Source organism: Arachis ipaensis, chromosome B07 (assembly GCF_000816755.2).
Source record: "Arachis ipaensis cultivar K30076 chromosome B07, Araip1.1, whole genome shotgun sequence".
NCBI classification, from domain to species: Eukaryota; Viridiplantae; Streptophyta; class Magnoliopsida; order Fabales; family Fabaceae; genus Arachis; species Arachis ipaensis.
The window spans coordinates 57,232,233-57,253,521 of NC_029791.2; positions in this window are offsets into that span (position 1 = coordinate 57,232,233).

Below are 21,289 nucleotides of genomic sequence, written 5' to 3' on the forward strand. Positions count from 1 at the left end.
TACATGTGGTGGCAATACTTTCTGTCTTCTGAATGAATGCTTGAACAGTGCATATGTCTCTTGAATTTGTTGTTTAAGATTGTTAAATATGTTGGCTCTTGAAAGAATGGTGAACATGAGACATGTTATTGATAATCTGAAAAATCATAAAAATGATTCTTGAAGCAAGAAAAAGCAGCAAAAAAAAAGGAGAAGAAAAGCAGAAAAAGCCAATAGCCCTTAAAACCAAAAGGCAAGGGTAATAAAAAGGATCCCAAGGCTTTGAGCATCAGTAGATAGGAGGGCCTAAGGGAATAAAATCCTAGCCTAAGCGGCTAAACCAAGCTGTCCCTAACCATGTGCTTGTGGCGTGAAGGTGTCAAGTGAAAACTTGAGACTGAGCGGTTAAAGTCAAGGTCCAAAGCAGAAAGAAGAGTGTGCTTAAGAACTCTGGACACCTCTAATTGGGGAATTTAGCAAAGCTAAGTCACAATCCAAAGGGTTCACCCAATTATGTGTCTGTGGCATTTATGTATCCGATGGTAATATTGGAAAACAAAGTGCTTAGGGCCACGGCCAAGACTCATGAAATAGCTGTGTTCAAGAATCATCATACTGAAATAGGAGAATCAATAACACTATCTGAATTCTAAGTTCTTATAGATGCCAATCACTCTGAGCTTCAATGGATAAAGTGAGATGCCAAAACTGTTCGGAAGCAAAAAGCTACTAGTCCCGCTCATCTAATTAGAATCTGAGCTTCATTCAAAAATGCTGAGATATTATTGCTTCTCAACCTATTAGTCTTCTATTTTATTTGTCTAGTTGCTTGAGGACAAGCAACAGTTTAAGTTTGGTGTTGTGATGAGCGGATATTTTATACGCTTTTTGGGGTTAATTTCATATAGTTTTTAGTATATTCTAGTTAGTTTTTAGTCTATTTCCATTAGTTTTTAGGAAAAATTCATATTTCTGGACTTTACTATGAGTTGTGTGTTTTTCTGTAATTTCAGGTATTTTTCTGGCTGAAATTGAGGGAGCTGAGCAAAAATCTGATTCAGACTGAAAAAGGACTGCTGATGCTGTTGGATTCTGACCTCCCTGCACTCAAAGTAAATTTTTTGGAGCAACAGAACTCAACATGGCGTGCTTCCAAGTGCGCTGGAAAGTAGACATCCAGGGCTTTCCAGCAATATATAATAGTCCATACTTTGCTCAAGGATAGACGACGTAAACTGGTGTTCAACGCCAGTTCTCTGCCCAATTCTGGCGTCCAGCGCCAGAAAAGGATTAAAAGTTGGAGTTCAACGCCAGAAATGGATCCAAACCTGGCGTTGAACGCCCAAAACAGCCTTATGCACGTGAATTGTTTAAGTCTCAGCCCCAGCACACACAAAGTGGGCCCCAAAAGTGGATCTCTGCACCATCTGTCATAGTCTACTCACTTTCTGTAAACCTAGGCTACTAGTTTAGTATTTAAACAACTTTTTAGAGACTTATTTTGTATATCATGACATTTTTAGATCTGAACTTTGTACTTTTTGACGGCATGAGTCTCTAAACTCCATTGTTAGGGGTGAGGAGCTCTGCTGTGTCTCGATGAATTAATGCAAGTATTCCTGTTTTCTATTCGAACATGCGTGTTCCTATCTAAGATATTCATTCGTACTTCAACATGAATGTGATGAACGTGACAATCATCATCATTCCCCCACGAACGCGTGCCTGACAACCACCTCCGTTCTACATCAGATTGAATGAATATCTCTTAGATTCCTTAATCAGAATCTCCGTGGTATAAGCTAGATTGATGGCGGCATTCATGAGAATCCGGAAAGTCTAAACCTTGTCTGTGGTATTCCGAGTAGGATTCAGGGATTGAATGACTGTGACGAGCTTCAAACTACCCTTACTCACGTAAGGTATTACTTGGACGACCCAGTGCACTTGCTGGTTAGTGGTACGAGTTGTGAAAAGTGTGATTCATAATTCGTGCACCAGCCACCACAAAGGGAGAGGAAAAGCTTCTTAATGGGAGAGACAAACAAGTTCCTACGCACATTCCTTGATGAGAAGAGCATCAGTTGAAGCAACCCATCCACTTGCACATCTTCACATGCACCGAGGACGGTGCAATCTTTAAGTGTGGGGAGGTCGATACCGATCTCCATGGGTTAGTACTTTCTTGTCTCAACACCAATGTTTAAATTTTTCTTTGTAGTTAGTTGTTGCATTTGCATGTTTGATTGCATGATTATTTGATTTTTGTGCATATTTTACCACTTGGTTAAAGTAATATTTTCTTTTTCAAGAAACCTTTTAGAGAATTTCACTAATTTGAATAAAATTTAATGTTACACTTGTTTGAAGAGATATTATACTGGAACATGGTTTAGAACTCGAACACACAAAACCTGTGAGATTTTTGAGCTTATTTGAATTGGTTGCATTTTATCAACCAAAAATTTTGTTTTAATGTGTATTTTTCTCTCTAAAATTGTGATCTTTGTCTTGCCTAATTCTATATTTCCATAATTTGATGTATACATGTACTTATATGATTGAGGCCTTTATTTCATTGAGCTTACATACCCATATGGCCTTACCTTTCATTATCCTTTGCAAACCAATTTGAGCCTATTTTACCCCTTTTATTCTTTACTTTAGCACATCATTAACTCTAAGCGGAAAAACAATAATGTCCTTAATTTGAATCCTTAGTTAGCTTAGACTAGTGAGAGTGCTTATGATTTAAGTGTGGGAAAATTGGGATTGAAAACATTTGGTTTGAGAATTGAGTATGTTAGAATTTTCACAAAATGTGAAAGAAATATTTAGGACATGTTCATGCATTCAATAATGTAATCATATGCATTGAAAGAAATAAAAGAAAAAAATATAATTTTAAAAAAAAAGAGAGAGAGAAAGAGTAATTAAGTAAAAGGGGACAAAATGCCCCAAAGTAAGTGGTGAAAGCAATGCATATGAGTTGTACTTGAAATTAGAATGCATGAATATGTGAAAAACATGGTTAATGGATGGTTAGATGTTGTATTATGATTACATGAATTGTTTCAGTTAGGTGGGAAAAGTTTAAGTTAATTAAGGATTCAGATTTTAGTCCACTTGACCAAATACAATCCTACCTTGACCCTAACCCCATTACAACCCTTAAAAGACCTCTTGATTTGTGTATTTATGCATTAAATTTATGTTGATTGTTAGATGAAGAGCAAGCCTTAGAAAGCAAAGTTAGTAGAGAATTGAGAGAATCGAACCTTAAACACTTTAGTGATTAGAGTGTATACACTACCAGTGAGGGTTCGATGCTCAATTCCTTGTTCCCTGCTTTCATGAGCTATTTTCTTCTTACAAGTCTATTTGTACTTCATTTTCATGATTTGAATTGGTGAAATCCAGTTCATATTTGTTCTTAAAAGATTTGTTTACTTTTAACTAAGTAGGTAGAAATATTTTTCATGTAGTTGCATTCATATAGATAGGTTGCATTTCATTCCTCTTCATTCTTTATAGTTTCTCTTGAGCTTAGCATGAGGACATGCTAATGTTTAAGTGTAGGGAGGTTGATAAACCACTATTTTATGGTTTATCTTGTGCTCAATTGAGTGGTTTTTATTTACTCTTTACCCACTTATTCATACTATTTGCATAGTTTTACATTTGCCTTCCTAATTATGTGCTTTAATTGAAAACATGTTTCTTTGGACTTATAATTGCTAATATCAATCCTCTCTTATTACCATTAGATGCCTTGATATGTGTGTTAAGTGTTTTCAGATATTATAAGGCAGGAGTGGCTTGGAGGATGGAAAGGAAGCATGCAAAAGTGGAAGGAATACAAGAAGTTGGAGAAATTGCTAAGCTGTCCAGCCTGACCTCTTCGCACTCAAATGGCTATAACTTTAGCTACAGAGGTCCAAATGATGCGGTTCCAGTTGCGTTAGAAAGCTAACGTCCGGGGCTTCGATTTGATATATAATTTGCCATAGCTTCCCCGACGCCAGGCGACACGAACGCGTGGGTCACGTGAACGCGTGACCTGGTAGGAACGCAACCTGCGCGGCCGCGTGGACGACGCCTCCGCATCACTTTTCCGCGACCTGAACGTAACAGAAATTGCTGGGGGCAATTTCTGGGCTATTTCTGACCCAGTTTGCGGCCCAGAAAACACAGATTAGAGGCTATAAAGTGGGGGAATGCATCCATTCATAAAGAGGCTCTCATAATTCACAATTTTTAGGAGTAGATGTAGTTTTTTAGAGAGAGAGGTTCTCTCCTCTCTCTTAGGATTAGGATTTAGGACTTCTCTTAGTTTTAGGAGTGACTCTCAATCCCAGGTTCAATGTTCTTTTTATTTATTTCTCTAATTTAATTTGTATGTCAGATTTAAGTTCTTTTGTGAATGCAATTCGAGGTATTTTCAGACTTAATTTTGCTTTACTTTATTTATATGAATGCTTTTAATTCAATTTAGATATTTTTCCTTTTGGTCTTGGTTAAGAAATCAGTAACTCAGGAATTATCCAACTCAATAGCATAATTGATAATTGTTATCCTTGCTAATTGAATTGATCTTCAATAATCCCAATCTTTTCTTAGGAATTAACTAGGATTCAAAGATCTAACTAATTAGTCGCTTGACCTTCCTTTGTTATAGCAAAGGTTAACTAAGTGGAATTAAGATTCAGTTTTCATCATCATTGATAAGGATAACTAGACTGGACTTCCAATTTCTCATACCTTGCCAAAAGTTTATTTTACAGTTATTTATTTATTTTATTTGTCATTTAAATATATCTGTGCTCATTGCCCAAGCTCCAAAATCCCCAATTTACAAAACTCATAACCAATAATAAGAACATACTTCCCTGCAATTCCTTGAGAAGACGACCCGAGGTTTGAATACTCGGTTATCAATTTCAAAGGGGTTTGTTACTTGTGACAACCAAAACGTTTGTACGAAGGGATTTCTGTCGATTTAGAGACTATATCTACAACACGACTGTTTTTATGAAATTCTTTACTGGCAAAAATCCTAACGTCACATTTACTTTCTTGCAAAAATATAAAACCAACCCCCTTACCCCCTTTATAGCCAATAATTGATCACTTCATTGCAATTCTTCGTGAGACGACCCGGAGTCTAAATACTTCAGTTAATTTTCATTGGGGTTTGTACATGTGACAAAACCATATTTTAATTTGATGTGAGAGTTGTTTGTTGGTTTGGAGCTATGCTTACAACGAAATTCTTCTTGCTATAAGAGAAATTCCTAACCAACACAATTTTTGCTCATCAAATTAATGGCGCCGTTGCCGGGGAGTTGCAATGGTGTTATGTTATTGGCTATTGTGAATATTGTGAATATGTTTGCCTTCTGCTTATTTGCTAGTTTTTGTTAGCTTTAGGACTTTGTTGCTTATTTTTGCTAGCTTTTGTTTTTAGTTGATATTATGAATTCTCATCACTTTGGCTATGAGTTTGGCTCAAATTATATTGTAGAAAATAGAAGCTACAATGAGGATGTGCATCAAGGATGGAACAATCAAAGGTGGGAGGAGCCTCAAGGGATTGATCAACCTTATTGGCAACAACAACCTCCGGATTCTTATGGGTATAACTCTAATCCTAATGCATATCAATCTAATGGATGTGGTGACCCTTATTGTGATTGCCAACAACCACCACCACATGCCTATGAACCACCCCCTCAACATGATTTTGAACCACCTTACTCACAAGCCCCATATCACCAAACACCCCCATATGATCCTAATCATTATCCACCATATCAACCACCTTATGAACCATATGAACCATACATAGAACCACCACAATCCCAACACAACTACTCTCAAGAACCACCTCCATATACACCAACTTCCAAACATGATACCTTCCTCCCAAACAATGAACCTTCTCTTCCACCATCACCTCCCGATGAAGCCCCCACGCATGAATTGAGAGATCTTGAATCTCATATCTTAAGGTGACAAGAGGAGGATGAAAAGAAGTTTAAAGAGCTAGGAGCCAAGATGGCTATCCTAGTGGAAGCTGTTAGCAATATGGCCTCCTCCTGACTAAGCCTATGCAACTAAGACACTCCCATTGACGAATGTGGAGAAGCAATTAAGGAGCCTAGTGAGGGAGTGAGTTTAGAACTTCAAGGTGAAGAAGAGAAGTTGAAGCAAGGAGTGCAACAAGAGGAGGAAGTTAAGATAATTAAGCTGGAAGAAGTGGTTGAAGCCTTCGAAGAGGTTGATCAAGAGATGGATTCAATCATTTAAGAATTCTTATGCACAATTGAATCCTCTCCAATTGAGTTTGACATAAAGGGTAAGGAAGAAGATACCTCACCTCCCATGCCCTTGGTAAGCGATGAAGAAGAGATTGAATTGGAAGGAAGCTACCAAGAGGAAGAGGTTGAAATGGAAAAAGCTTGTGAAGAGGTGGAAATAATAAAAGAAGAGCACAAAGGAGTGGAAATTTCAAGACCATTGGAGACATCCCTTCCTAAGTCACCATTCAATATAACATTCACGTGGGTAAAATTTCTATCCCTAAACTTCACTTTCCCACTTGAATATGGTTTGGTTGAAAATGATGGTCAACTTAGAGCTCTTTGTGGAGTTAAGAGTAAGAGAGAGTTGTGTAGTGGTTGGAAGCATCATTCCAAATTCATGATAGTTGCATGCTCAAAGTTGAATGGCAATGGTTGGTGTAAAACCAAATGGCATGGGTCTAGGAGGTTGTTTGGAAACTTTTTTGAGAATTCTAAGGTTATACCACACAATTGGAATCATGATGATCAATTTGAAGATGGGTGTCAAAACAAAGTGTGGGATCCCGGATCGCACAAGGAAAATCAACGTTGGGAGCTCATGGTTTGTGAAGAACTCCATCAAAGCTTGAAGATATTAACATTGAAGAATGGAGCTTATTGAAGATTCAAGCATTGGTGGATGTTCCAATATGGTTACAAGAACAAGCCACCTTAAGAGGAGCTCCCCATAAGTCCAACTTAAGGACAATAAACAAAAGTGCTAGGTGGGAGACAACCCACCATGGTAAATTCTTTTCATTTTTCCCTTTTCTACATATTGGTAATTAGTTTAATTTCATGTCTTGTTTGATTAGTTGAGTTTAATTAGGAGTCTAGTAGGTTAAATAAGGTTTTGTGGTGTTTTGGTAGTTGTTCGGAGGTTTGGAATGCTTGGATTGATGCAAGAACTTGGAAAAATTTTGAAAAACAGAGCACCACCCACGCGCACGCGCACTCTACTCGTACGAGTGCCCAAGTATTTTCGGCCATCCACGCGCACGCGCCATGTACGCGTACGCGTGGATTGAGTTTTTCCACCCCTCCATACATTCACCCGAGAGTTGTGCCTGAAGTGTGCCAACTTTGTGCCCAAAGGCGCGCGCACGCGTACCTTGCGTGTCCGCATCGACTCTCTGCCTTGCCATGCACATGTACGCGCACTGCACGCATACGCGTCGCTTCCATTTCATCAATCCACGCTTATGCGCACATGACGTGCACGCGCGGATTGCCCTGTTTCACTCACATTCTTTTCTTCTCCTCTTTCCATTTCTTTCCTTCTTCTCTTCTCTTTCCACCCTTCAATCATCATCCAACACTACCAAATATCATGTAACACCATTTCTTTTAGTTTGTTAGTTCGTTTAAATTTTTGTTTTCCATTATAAGTGTTGGATTACTGGTGCACGAATTGTGAATCACACTTTTCACAACGCGTACCACTAACCAGCAAGTGCACTGGGTCGTCCAAGTAATACCTTACGTGAGTAAGGATCGAATCCCACGGAGATTGTTGGTTTGAAGCAATCTATGGTTATCTTGTAAATCTTAGTCAGGAAGTCAATTATGTTTATCAGTTGAATTATGAATAACCAAGAGAGCATAAATTAAAGATTACTTGTTGTGCAGTAATGGAGAATATGTTGGAGTTTTGGAGATGCTTTGTCTTCTGAATCTCTGCTTTCCTCTTTCTTCTGATTCACACACGCACGTCCTCCTATGGCAAGCTGTGTGTTGGTGGATCACCGTTGTCAATGGCTACCTTCCATCCTTCCAGTGAAAACTACGCTCACGCGCTCTGTGACAGCACGGCTAATCGCCGGTTGGTTCTCGATCCGGTTGGAATAGGATTTACTATCCTTTTGCATCTGTCACTAACGCCCAGCCTTCAGGAGTTTGAAGCTCGTCACAGTCATTCAATCCTTGAATCCTACTCGGAATACCACAGACAAGGCTTTTATTTGCCCTTGCCTTTTGGTTTTAAGGGTTACTGGCTTTTTCTGCTTGCTTCTTTTTTTTTTTTTTTTCTGCAAGCTTTGTTCTTTGCTGCTTTTTCTTGCTTCAAGAATCATTTTTTTAATTTTTCAGATTATCAATAACATGTCTCATGTTCATCATTCTTTCAAGAGCCAACATATTTAACAGTCTTAAACAACAAATTCAAAAGACATATGCACTGTTCAAGCATTCATTCAGAAGACAGAAAGCATTGCCACCACATTTAACTAATTAGAATTTCTCTTATTAAACTCGAAATTTTATTGCCTCTTATTCAAAAGATCTACTATTTTATTCATGTTTGCTGATGATGAGAAAAGTAGACTATAACTTAATTGGGGATAAAATTAAACTAGACACTAATTACTACTAATGATCATGTAATGAAGACACAGACATAGATAAGCACTTATCATAGAGAAAACGAAAAACAGAGAAAGTAAGAACAAGGAATGAGTTCACCTTAGTGATGATGGCATTTCCTTCTTGAGGCACCAATGATGTTCTTGAGCTCTTTTATGTCTCTTCCTTGCCTTTGTGGCTTGATTCCTAGTGATTTTTGGTATTTCTATCCTCAGTTGCTTCCAATAATTATGTGGAGGGAAGTGCATCCCCTGAGGTATCTCTTGATTTGCAGCCACATGTTCTACCACTGAGCTATAGATCCTTCACATAATTGTTTTACCACCCCAAACTTAGAATGTTGCTCGCGCTCGAGCAAAAGAAGAGGGAATAGATGAAGAAGAAGATGTGGAAAGAAAAAAACTAGGATTATGAGGAGGGAAGGTGGGGATCCTGTGGGGTCCACAGATCTTGAAATGATCCTGTGAGGTCCACAGATCTTGAAATGATCCTGTGAGGTCCACAGATCTTGAAATGATCCTGTGAGGTCCACAGATCTTGAAATGATCCTGTGAGGTCCACAGATCTTGAAATGATCCTGTGAGGTCCACAGATCTTGAAATGATCCTGTGAGGTCCACAGATCTTGAAATGATCCTGTGAGGTCCACAGATCTTGAAATGATCCTGTGAGGTCCACAGATCTTGAAATGATCCTGTGAGGTCCACAGATCTTGAAATGATCCTGTGAGGTCCACAGATCTTGAAATGATCCTGTGAGGTCCACAGATCTTGAAATGATCCTGTGAGGTCCACAGATCTTGAAATGATCCTGTGAGGTCCACAGATCTTGAAATGATCCTGTGAGGTCCACAGATCTTGAAATGATCCTGTGAGGTCCACAGATCTTGAAATGATCCTGTGAGGTCCACAGATCTTGAAATGATCCTGTGAGGTCCACAGATCTTGAAATGATCCTGTGAGGTCCACAGATCTTGAAATGATCCTGTGAGGTCCACAGATCTTGAAATGATCCTGTGAGGTCCACAGATCTTGAAATGATCCTGTGAGGTCCACAGATCTTGAAATGATCCTGTGAGGTCCACAGATCTTGAAATGATCCTGTGAGGTCCACAGATCTTGAAATGATCCTGTGAGGTCCACAGATCTTGAAATGATCCTGTGAGGTCCACAGATCTTGAAATGATCCTGTGAGGTCCACAGATCTTGAAATGATCCTGTGAGGTCCACAGATCTTGAAATGATCCTGTGAGGTCCACAGATCTTGAAATGATCCTGTGAGGTCCACAGATCTTGAAATGATCCTGTGAGGTCCACAGATCTTGAAATGATCCTGTGAGGTCCACAGATCTTGAAATGATCCTGTGAGGTCCACAGATCTTGAAATGATCCTGTGAGGTCCACAGATCTTGAAATGATCCTGTGAGGTCCACAGATCTTGAAATGATCCTGTGAGGTCCACAGATCTTGAAATGATCCTGTGAGGTCCACAGATCTTGAAATGATCCTGTGAGGTCCACAGATCTTGAAATGATCCTGTGAGGTCCACAGATCTTGAAATGATCCTGTGAGGTCCACAGATCTTGAAATGATCCTGTGAGGTCCACAGATCTTGAAATGATCCTGTGAGGTCCACAGATCTTGAAATGATCCTGTGAGGTCCACAGATCTTGAAATGATCCTGTGAGGTCCACAGATCTTGAAATGATCCTGTGAGGTCCACAGATCTTGAAATGATCCTGTGAGGTCCACAGATCTTGAAATGATCCTGTGAGGTCCACAGATCTTGAAATGATCCTGTGAGGTCCACAGATCTTGAAATGATCCTGTGAGGTCCACAGATCTTGAAATGATCCTGTGAGGTCCACAGATCTTGAAATGATCCTGTGAGGTCCACAGATCTTGAAATGATCCTGTGAGGTCCACAGATCTTGAAATGATCCTGTGAGGTCCACAGATCTTGAAATGATCCTGTGAGGTCCACAGATCTTGAAATGATCCTGTGAGGTCCACAGATCTTGAAATGATCCTGTGAGGTCCACAGATCTTGAAATGATCCTGTGAGGTCCACAGATCTTGAAATGATCCTGTGAGGTCCACAGATCTTGAAATGATCCTGTGAGGTCCACAGATCTTGAAATGATCCTGTGAGGTCCACAGATCTTGAAATGATCCTGTGAGGTCCACAGATCTTGAAATGATCCTGTGAGGTCCACAGATCTTGAAATGATCCTGTGAGGTCCACAGATCTTGAAATGATCCTGTGAGGTCCACAGATCTTGAAATGATCCTGTGAGGTCCACAGATCTTGAAATGATCCTGTGAGGTCCACAGATCTTGAAATGATCCTGTGAGGTCCACAGATCTTGAAATGATCCTGTGAGGTCCACAGATCTTGAAATGATCCTGTGAGGTCCACAGATCTTGAAATGATCCTGTGAGGTCCACAGATCTTGAAATGATCCTGTGAGGTCCACAGATCTTGAAATGATCCTGTGAGGTCCACAGATCTTGAAATGATCCTGTGAGGTCCACAGATCTTGAAATGATCCTGTGAGGTCCACAGATCTTGAAATGATCCTGTGAGGTCCACAGATCTTGAAATGATCCTGTGAGGTCCACAGATCTTGAAATGATCCTGTGAGGTCCACAGATCTTGAAATGATCCTGTGAGGTCCACAGATCTTGAAATGATCCTGTGAGGTCCACAGATCTTGAAATGATCCTGTGAGGTCCACAGATCTTGAAATGATCCTGTGAGGTCCACAGATCTTGAAATGATCCTGTGAGGTCCACAGATCTTGAAATGATCCTGTGAGGTCCACAGATCTTGAAATGATCCTGTGAGGTCCACAGATCTTGAAATGATCCTGTGAGGTCCACAGATCTTGAAATGATCCTGTGAGGTCCACAGATCTTGAAATGATCCTGTGAGGTCCACAGATCTTGAAATGATCCTGTGAGGTCCACAGATCTTGAAATGATCCTGTGAGGTCCACAGATCTTGAAATGATCCTGTGAGGTCCACAGATCTTGAAATGATCCTGTGAGGTCCACAGATCTTGAAATGATCCTGTGAGGTCCACAGATCTTGAAATGATCCTGTGAGGTCCACAGATCTTGAAATGATCCTGTGAGGTCCACAGATCTTGAAATGATCCTGTGAGGTCCACAGATCTTGAAATGATCCTGTGAGGTCCACAGATCTTGAAATGATCCTGTGAGGTCCACAGATCTTGAAATGATCCTGTGAGGTCCACAGATCTTGAAATGATCCTGTGAGGTCCACAGATCTTGAAATGATCCTGTGAGGTCCACAGATCTTGAGGTGTCAAGGCATTTACATCCCTGCACCAATGTGGGCATGCAAAATGCCCTTGCACACAACTCTGGGCGTTCAGCGCCAGAACCATGCTCTGTTCTGGCGTTGAACGCCAATCCTGCCTTGTTTCTGGCGCTGAACGCCAGTTTTGGGCATGGTCTGGGCGTTCAGCGCCAGCCTTCCACCCATTTTCTGGCGTTTTAGTGGCAGAATTATTTTTCCCTGGGCTTTTACTGTCCTCAGGTGAATCTTTGGTGGGTCGCTCATTTCTTGAATTTTTGATGCCTTGAGGTGGGGTATTTAATGTTTTCCCACTTCTTAATTGAACTGCTTGGCATTCTTCTGCTATTTGCCTTGATAGCTGCTGCTTTGTTTACTTAAATTGTTCGTCCATATGTATATTAGCTATCCTTGTCTCCTGTAGCCTGTCCTTGAATTCAGCTAGCTGCTTTGTTAGAAAATCCAATTGCTGATTGAATTCAGCAGCTTATTTTACAGTACTGAATTCAGCAGTTACTGTTTTAACCTCTTCATAGGGCCCACTTCTGTGTGCTGGGGCCCACCTGGTGTGTGCTGGGGCTGAGACTTAAGCAATTCACGTGCAGAGGCCATTTGTGGAGTTGAACGCTAGTTTTTGTGCCAGTTTGGGCGTTCAACTCCAGTTTTTTATCCTTTTCTGGCGCTGGACGCCAGAATTGGGCAGAGGACTGGCGTCGAACGCCAGTTTACGTCGTCTATTCTTATGCAAAGTATGGACTATTATATATTCCTGAAAAGCCCTGGATGTCTACTTTCCAACGCAATTGGAAGCACGCCATTTCGAGTTCTGTAGCTCCAAAAAATCCACTTTGAGTGCAGGGAGGTCAGAATCCAACAGCATCAGCAGTCCTTTTTCAGCCTGAATCAGATTTTTGCTCAGCTCCTTCAATTTCAGCCAGAAAAATACCTGAAATTACAGAAAAACACACAACTCATAGTAAAGTCCAGAAATATGAATTTTTCCTAAAAACTAATAAAAATAGACTAAAAACTAACTAAAACATACTCAAAACTATATGAAATTATCCCCAAAAAGCGTATAAAATATCCGCTCATCAATTACTAATCTTGTTTACTGTTTACTGCTGCTTATTACTAATGGGATGTTAGTTTAACATCATTGTCGTTATTGTCATTGTTGGGTTCCTTTGTTGAGGTTGAAATTTATTACTTGGTGTGAAATTTTTCATGTTTAACACTTTTAAATACTAAGTACTTGTTACATTGCCTTCATGCATCTTACCTCTTTGAATTGCATGTTTTGGCCACCATGCATTCATCATCTATTGTTAGGCAATTATATATTATCATTGATTTTTTTTAGGTGATGCTTGTTTATGGTTTATCCTTATTCACGTCACTTATTTCATGCATTGAGATTGTGGAATTGTGAGATTGGATCGAAAGCTTACCTAGTGACATATTTTTGAGCTTTGTGAAGCTTTGTGGGCCATGCTTGCTATGTGATTGATTTTTATATCCCTTTTCCTAAGTTCCATAGAATCCATGTGTTCCACATCTATGTCACTTAGGTGTTGCAATAACTTCAATATGTGTCATTGATTATTATGTGAGTTTCATATACCATTTTGTTCACTAAGTCTACCAACACATCAATCAATGTCCATGCATTATCCAATTTCACAATTGCTTGATTTTTGCCTGAATGCTTTTATGCTTCTTCACTACTTGTTTGGTTGCCTTAACCTACAAGTCTTTTAAAGTATCTCAAGCACACTAGAATGAGTGAAGTGCATGTTTTCTTTTGTGTAAATGTGACACAGCTTCTTATACTAGTATGTGTGTGTGTGTTCTAAACCGTGCGCAATTTTAGAACCCACACACCTATTTTTCGTCAATGTCACACCAATTTACCCACTCAATTCTAGTGATTTACCTCATTCCAACAATTCACGCTTCCTTGCTTTTGTATTCTCTCATCTTACGGTGTTTATTTTGTTTTTCATGATTGATGCACCATAAGTAAAAACGGAAGTGGGAAAAGAACACGCAGCACTGGTTGACCTACCAGCTGAAGGTAGCAACTCGAAAAGTCACCGTACCCCTTGTTCATCTTTGAGTGCACCGAGGATGGTGCAAACTTTTAAGTGTGGGGAGGTCGTCCAACCGCTCGGCATTTTTTGGTGACAAGTTTCTAATCCCAACACTTTTGCATTTTATTTTTAGGTCTTTTAGGATTTTTGTTGCATTGCATGATAGGTTGCATGTTAGTTAGAATTTGTACATATTTCACCATTTCTTTTTATGATAGGACTACTTGGTTTGGGTGATGATTTCTTTTCCAAGAAACTGTTTTTAGGACACCCTACCAATTTGAAAAAAAAATTGTTGAACTGGCTTGAAGAATTTATTTTGGAACATGGTTTTTGAGCTAAGAATACAAGCATGTGAGTTTTGAGCCTAATGGTGTGGTTACATCATATAACCACTTATTTTCATTCTTGTGTGCATTGTTCTCTTTTTATGATTGTAATCTTTGATTTGTTTGATTCTTTATGTCCATTATTCCATGTATACATGCATTTATATGATTGAGGCCATCATTTTATATAGCTCACTTACCCAAATAGCCTACCTTTCATCAACCATTGTTAGCCAATTTTGAGCCTATTTAATCCCTTTTGTTCTTAATGTTAGCACATCACTACCCATAAGCGAAAAATAATAAATGTCCTTAATTTGGATCTTTGATTAGCTTAGGCTAGTGAGGGTGTGTATCATTTGGGTATGGGAAACTTGGGGACATTGGTTGAATAAAAATCAATGCATATGGAATGTGAATTAAAGAGACAAAAATGCCCCAAAGTAAAGTTCAATAAAAATCAATGCATATGGAATGTGAATTAAAGAGAATGCATGAGTATGTGAAAAAGTGGAAATCATGGGTAGCTGGGCATTGTATTAGAGTTGTATAGGTTGTTATATGTGTTTGGTGAGAGCTTAGGTTAATCAAAGATTCAAATTTCAAGCTCACTTGACCATATGCATCCATACCTTGATCCTAGCCCCATTACAACCTATGAATAAGTCCTCATGATGAATGTATGCATGCATTGAATAATTGTTGATTGTTAGATGAAAAATAAATCATAGAAAGCATGATTAGAAGAGAATTGAGTGATCGACCCTATACACTAGAGCGACTAGAGCGAATACACTTCCGGCGAGGGTTTGATGCTCAATTCCTTGTTTCCGGCTTTCATGAGCGTTCTTCTTGTAAGTCTATTTGAACTTCATTTTGATATTTGAATTGGTAGAGTTTGTGAGTCGTCATATGACCTTTGACCTACTTGCTTATATATGTTCTTGGGGATTGATTTACTTTTAACTAAGTAGGTAGAATCATTTTTCATTTAGTTGCATGCATGTAGATAGGTTTATATAGTTTATTTGCATTGAATAAATGTTCATACCCTTTCCTTGTCCTTCTTTATTCTTAGCATGAGGACATGCTTGGTTTAAGTGTGGAGAGATTTGATAAACCCCGATTTTGTGGTTTATCTTGTGCTTATTTTGGGGATTTTATCAACTTTTCTCATATTTATTCAATGAAATAGCATGGTTTTGCAATTCTCCCTTGATTTGTGCTTAAATGTGAAAACATGCTTTTTAGGCTTTAATTTTGCCAATTTTAACTTACTTTAATTCCATTCGATGCCTTGATGTGTTTGTTGAGTGATTTCAGGTTCATAAGGCAAGCATTGGATGGAAGAAGTGAGGAGAAAAGCATGCAAGTGGGAGAACTCATGAAGAAATAAAGGAACCGTAAAGCTATCAAGCCTGACCTCTTCGCACTCAAACGAACATAACTTGAGCTACAGAGGTCCAAATGAGGCGGTTCCAGTTGCTTTGGAAAGCTAACATCCGGAGCTTCGAAATGATATAAAATTTGCCATATTTTGTCCGACGCATAGGGGTGCGCATGCGCCATGTACGCGAGTGCGCTGATTCTGTCGTGGGTCCACTTTAATGAAATCGCCCCCAGCGATTTTGCAGCTCATTTTGGGCCCAATCCAACCCATTTATGATGCTATTTCATGCAGAATTCAAGCTTGGGTAAGGGGGGAGCAATTGTTTGGTAGCATAGCATCATGTAGGTTAGTTTCTAGAGAGAGAAGCTCCCTCTTCTCTCTAGAATTAGGTTAGGTTAATCTTTATTAGATTTAGGTTCAAGTACATGTTTTCATCTTGTTTCTTTTATGAATTCTTGCTTCTACTCTTTCATTCTCATGATTTGTAGTGTTAATTTCCCTTTTTGCTCTCTTTTATGTTCATGAATGTTCATGTTGAATTTGATTTTCTTTTAATGAAATTTATATTTGATGTTTCTTTTATTGATGATTTGAGTTATGATCTTGTTTCCTTGCAATTTGTAGTTAGTAGATTTTACTATTCTTGCACATTTTACTATGCTTTCCATTTGTACCCACCAAGTGCTTTATTACTTGCTTTGTTTAGTTACTTACTTAATTTACTCTTCGTGTCATTTAATTTTTCTTGCCATTTACTTTCTTGCAAAAATATAAAACCAACCCCCTTACCCCCTTTATAGCCAATAATTGATCACTTCATTGCAATTCTTCGTGAGACGACCCGGAGTCTAAATACTTCGGTTAATTTTTATTGGGGTTTGTACATGTGACAAAACCATATTTTAATTTGATGTGAGAGTTGTTTGTTGGTTTGAAGCTATGCTTACAACGAAATTCTTCTTGCTATAAGAGAAATTCCTAACCAACACAATTTTTGCTCATCAGTAGACTTTTCTCAACCTCCAACGTATGACTTGAGTGATGGGGAAGAATTAGAAAATTTTGATCAGGGCGTGGTTGAAGTTGAAGGGGTTTGCAAGGAGGTGGAAGAATTCAAAGAAGAGCACAGGGGAGTGGAGCTTGCAAGACCATTGGAAACACCTCTCCCAAAGCCATTACCATACAATACAATATTCAAGTGGGTAAAATCCTTATCCTTAACCTTTACTTTCCCACTTGAATATGGTTTATCTTAGAGCTCTTTGTGGCTTTAAGAGTATGAGGGAGATGGTTAGTGGTAGGAGTTGTCATGCAAGGTTCAATATGGTTGCATGCTCCAAATTGAAGTACAAGGATTGGTGTACAGCTCGATTGAATGGGTCTTGGAAGTTGTTTGGACATCTCCGTGAGAATTCCAATTGCTCACCACCCAAGTGAAAAAATGATGATCAACAAGAAGACGGGTGCAAAAGCAAGGTTTGGGACCCCGGAATTCATTCTAACAATCAACACTCCTCGAACCTTGTCACTTGCTTTAACTTGCTCGAAGGCTTTATGTGCCTAGTTTGGGACCCCGGAGGCTATTGGAAATGCAAAAATTGGTGGAGATTCCTGGATGAGTTCAAGCACAAGCCACCATGACAAGGGGCTCACCAAATGTCCAACTTAAGGACTTTAACTAAAAGTGCTATGTGGGAGACAACCCACCATGGTATGATCTTTCATTTTTATCCTTAGTTTATTTTATTCTATTTTTATTAGTGTTCATTCATAATGTCTGCATCAGCATCTGCATTTTACATTCTGCATATAACAAAAAAAATCCAACCCACGCGTGCGCGTAGGCCACGCGTGGGCGTCGATACCAATCTCGCTTCCCCATCCAACGAATAGAAAGTTGTGATGGAATCGTGCGGCTGGTATGCTAGAGGCACAATTCGAGCCACGCGTACGCGTTCCTGACGCGTACGCGTCAATTTCAATTCTAGCACACCACGCGTAGGTGTGCACGACGCGCACGTGTCGCATGTAAAATTTTGCCCCCTTCAATCTGAACAGAGAGTTGTGCAAAGACGACGCTGAAATTGTGCATTTAGCACAATTTCGGCCGACGCGTACGCGTGCATCACGTGTACGCATCATCTTCATTTATCTCCCTCCATGTGTTCGCGTCTACGACGCGTACGCGTCGATGCATTTCTGTCTCATCCACGCCCAGGCGTGACCCACGCGTACGCGTAGATTTAAATTTCATTAACCCTCATGCGAAGCACCCTTCTCACTCGTGTAACCTTACCCCCTCTCACCCCAACGTCCCTTTCTCTCCCTCTCTTCCCTCCATTGCAACATCCACCACTCACCATGATCACCCTCACACTGCCGCTCAGTCCGGCAACCCCAAACCGCCGCTGACGCTGCCGACCATCCATCTCCCTTCCTTTCTTCCTTTCTTCTTCTTCTTCTTCTCTATTCTCTCTTCCCGTCTTCACCAAGCGCCGCCGCTGACACCACTGCGCCGATGTGCCGCCACAACCTCTGGGCCGGCAGTACTTTGCACCACCCCTCCCTCCCCTTCCTCTTCCAGTTCTATTTCTGTTTGACCCAGGTTCCCCTGTCTTCCTCTGCATTCCTTTTCTTGCTTTATCATCCCGTTTAGATAATTTTGTTAGCTTTGTTTAATTTCTGTTTGGTTTATTTAGATTAGAAATGCATGTTATTAGTTGATTTAGGTGGTTAGGTAGTTAGGATGTGGTTAGTAAATTTAGGTCTGATAAGTGCTCTGTTCTTGCTGTCTGAATTGGATGATTTTAAAATTGCTTGCTGTTGATGTTGCTAGTATGCCGTTTGACTGCTGTTTGATGCTGTTTTACTTCATGATATAATTTCACATGAGTTGCAACTGTTAATGCTAACTGAAATTGTTGCTCTTGTCTGAGTTCATATGACCTGATGATTGCTGCTCTTTTTTGAACTGCTTTGAATCCATATGAACTGAGTTTTTGCTGCTTGTTTTAATTCGGGAACACCTAAATTACTGCCGGGATGCTGCCGAAATTTTCAAAACAATTTTTGATGTTGGGCTATTAAGTTACAAATTATGAATTGAATTTGGTACTGTTTTTACCTTGGTACACTTTATTTTAGCCGAGTTCAATCCATAATTCATTCGGTCGGCATCTCCGTCTTTATTTTGGTTCCCTCTCATGTGCGTTCGTCGTTGCTACAATCAAAGAACTAATTGACGAAATTCTGTGTCAATCAGAACCTTGTTGACCAATGAATTCGGAACCTCTTCCATGTTTGAATTGTTCAAGTTAGGTTACAAATCTTCCCTCTTCATGGTCCTATTTCAATTTTAACTTCTCGTTGACCATTGAAGTTGTTCCATAAATTTTCTGATCGGCCTAATCTTGTTTCTTTTTGATGAGGTTCTTTGACGTTGCCATTGATGATAACTTCTGCTTGATTGGTTATGGAATAAATGCTTATTGCTGTCTTGTTGGGTCATATGCTTAATTCTTATGAATTTACATATGGTTTTAGTGTTTTTAATTGTTAATGCATTCATAGGAAATCCAACTTGATTGATTGAGTTTTGGAAATAGCCGGCTATTTTATTCTGCTTAATGATGCCTGAGTCACATGTATTTTCCTTGTTCTTCATGCTAATTGATATATAGTGAAATTCATGTGTTTGAAATTGCTACTGCTTAAATGGTTGATTTGTTGCTGTTTATTTACTCCGGGAACGCTCATATTACTGCCGGAATGCTACCCAATTTTTCTAAAAACTGTTTTCCTCAACTTCCACTCATGAATTGACTTTGGTACTTTTGAATTGTGATTTACTTGGTTTAAACCAAAGCCAATTCATGGGATGATGGGTTAGCATTTCCATCCCTATTGGTTCCCTTTCTTACTTGAAATGCATTGTTGATGATTTTATTTCTTTTTGTGCTTCTTTCATTACATATTTTATCATCAATGGTTTGCATTATCTGCTTGAATGTGAGCTTGCTTGTTCTTAAACCTTTTGAACTTCTTTTAGTTAGGAACTACATTACCATGCCACTAATTCTAACCTACTTCTCTAACTTTTAACTAAATTGACTTTTTCACTTTTCTTTTTCATTTTCACCCTTTTTTCAAACTAACTCTTTTAATCCCTTTCAAGGCATGTTAATTTTTGTTTCTTAACAGACAAGCATTCTATATTCCATTGTATAAATTCTTCGATTGTGATTTCTAATTGATTTCTTTGAATCCTACCTTTCTTTCAGTCCAAGTTTTATCTCTTTATGACTCACTTCATGCTTTGGCTTTCATTCCTCTTTTGCCTATCTACTGCTTGTTATGCTTGCATATTCTTTACATTTTTGTTTCTCTGCTTTAGTTTGATAAATTGTATCCTAGAATTTCTATTTTTCAGGATGTCTGATAGGGAAGGCAAAGGCAAGGCTACGGCCAGCTCTGGCAAGAGGAAGAGAGGACAGTCATCCGTTGCTCTAGCGGATGTTCTATCGGATGAATCTTGGCACAAAAAGAATTTTACTGAGCAAGAAAAAGCTGATTAAATTGTGCTGGCTAATGACCCGGTCAAATTTGCTAATCTCTACTGTGAACTCAAGTTTCCAGTCTTTGCGAAAAAAAGGCACCTCTACTTGGAAAGGACGCTCAAAATACCAACCGAATTAAAGAAGTACACTGAGGATCAGATCAAATAGAGAGATTGGGTATTTCTGGAGAGAGATTTGACAGAGGTTAACGCATCATGGGTCCGTGAGTTCTATTGTAACTATTATAAGACGACCCTTGATGCTGTGCAGCTTAGGGGCAAGCAGATCTTGGTCACAAAAGAGGTGATAGAAGATATCCTCCATTTCCAGCCTAAATCGGATGATACATATGGTTATCAGAAGGCTGAGGAATCTATTAGATTTATGAGTTTTGATTAGGATGCTGTGCGGCGTACCATAGCCATTGATCCTAATGTTCCGTGGGCTATGGGAAAGTCAAAATTAACTCCACGGGATATCAAGATTATTTATCTCAATGATGAGGCTAGGCTGTGGCAATAGATATTGAGTAATTATGTTATGCCTAGCACTCACGAGTCAAAGGTGCCAGTTGCTATGATTATCCTCATTTGGTGCGTTATGGAAGGAAAAGACCTATACCTTCCACGGTTCATCAAAAAGTACATGTCTAGAGTCCATGTCAGAGGCACCCTGTCATTTCCCTATTTGATCACCTAGATGGCTCGCCAAGCTGAAGTGCCTTGGGAGCTAGAGGATGAGAGGCCACCGATTGTCGACTGCAAGAAGGTTATTCCGCACGGCAAGCGGTTCGTACCTCTAGGCCACAAACTACCTCCTTCTACTACTGATGCGGCCACATCCTCAGCAGCACCTTCAGTGCCTGTAGCAACACCCGCATCCACAGCACCATCATCCGCCTCTCAGCCTGTCTACCA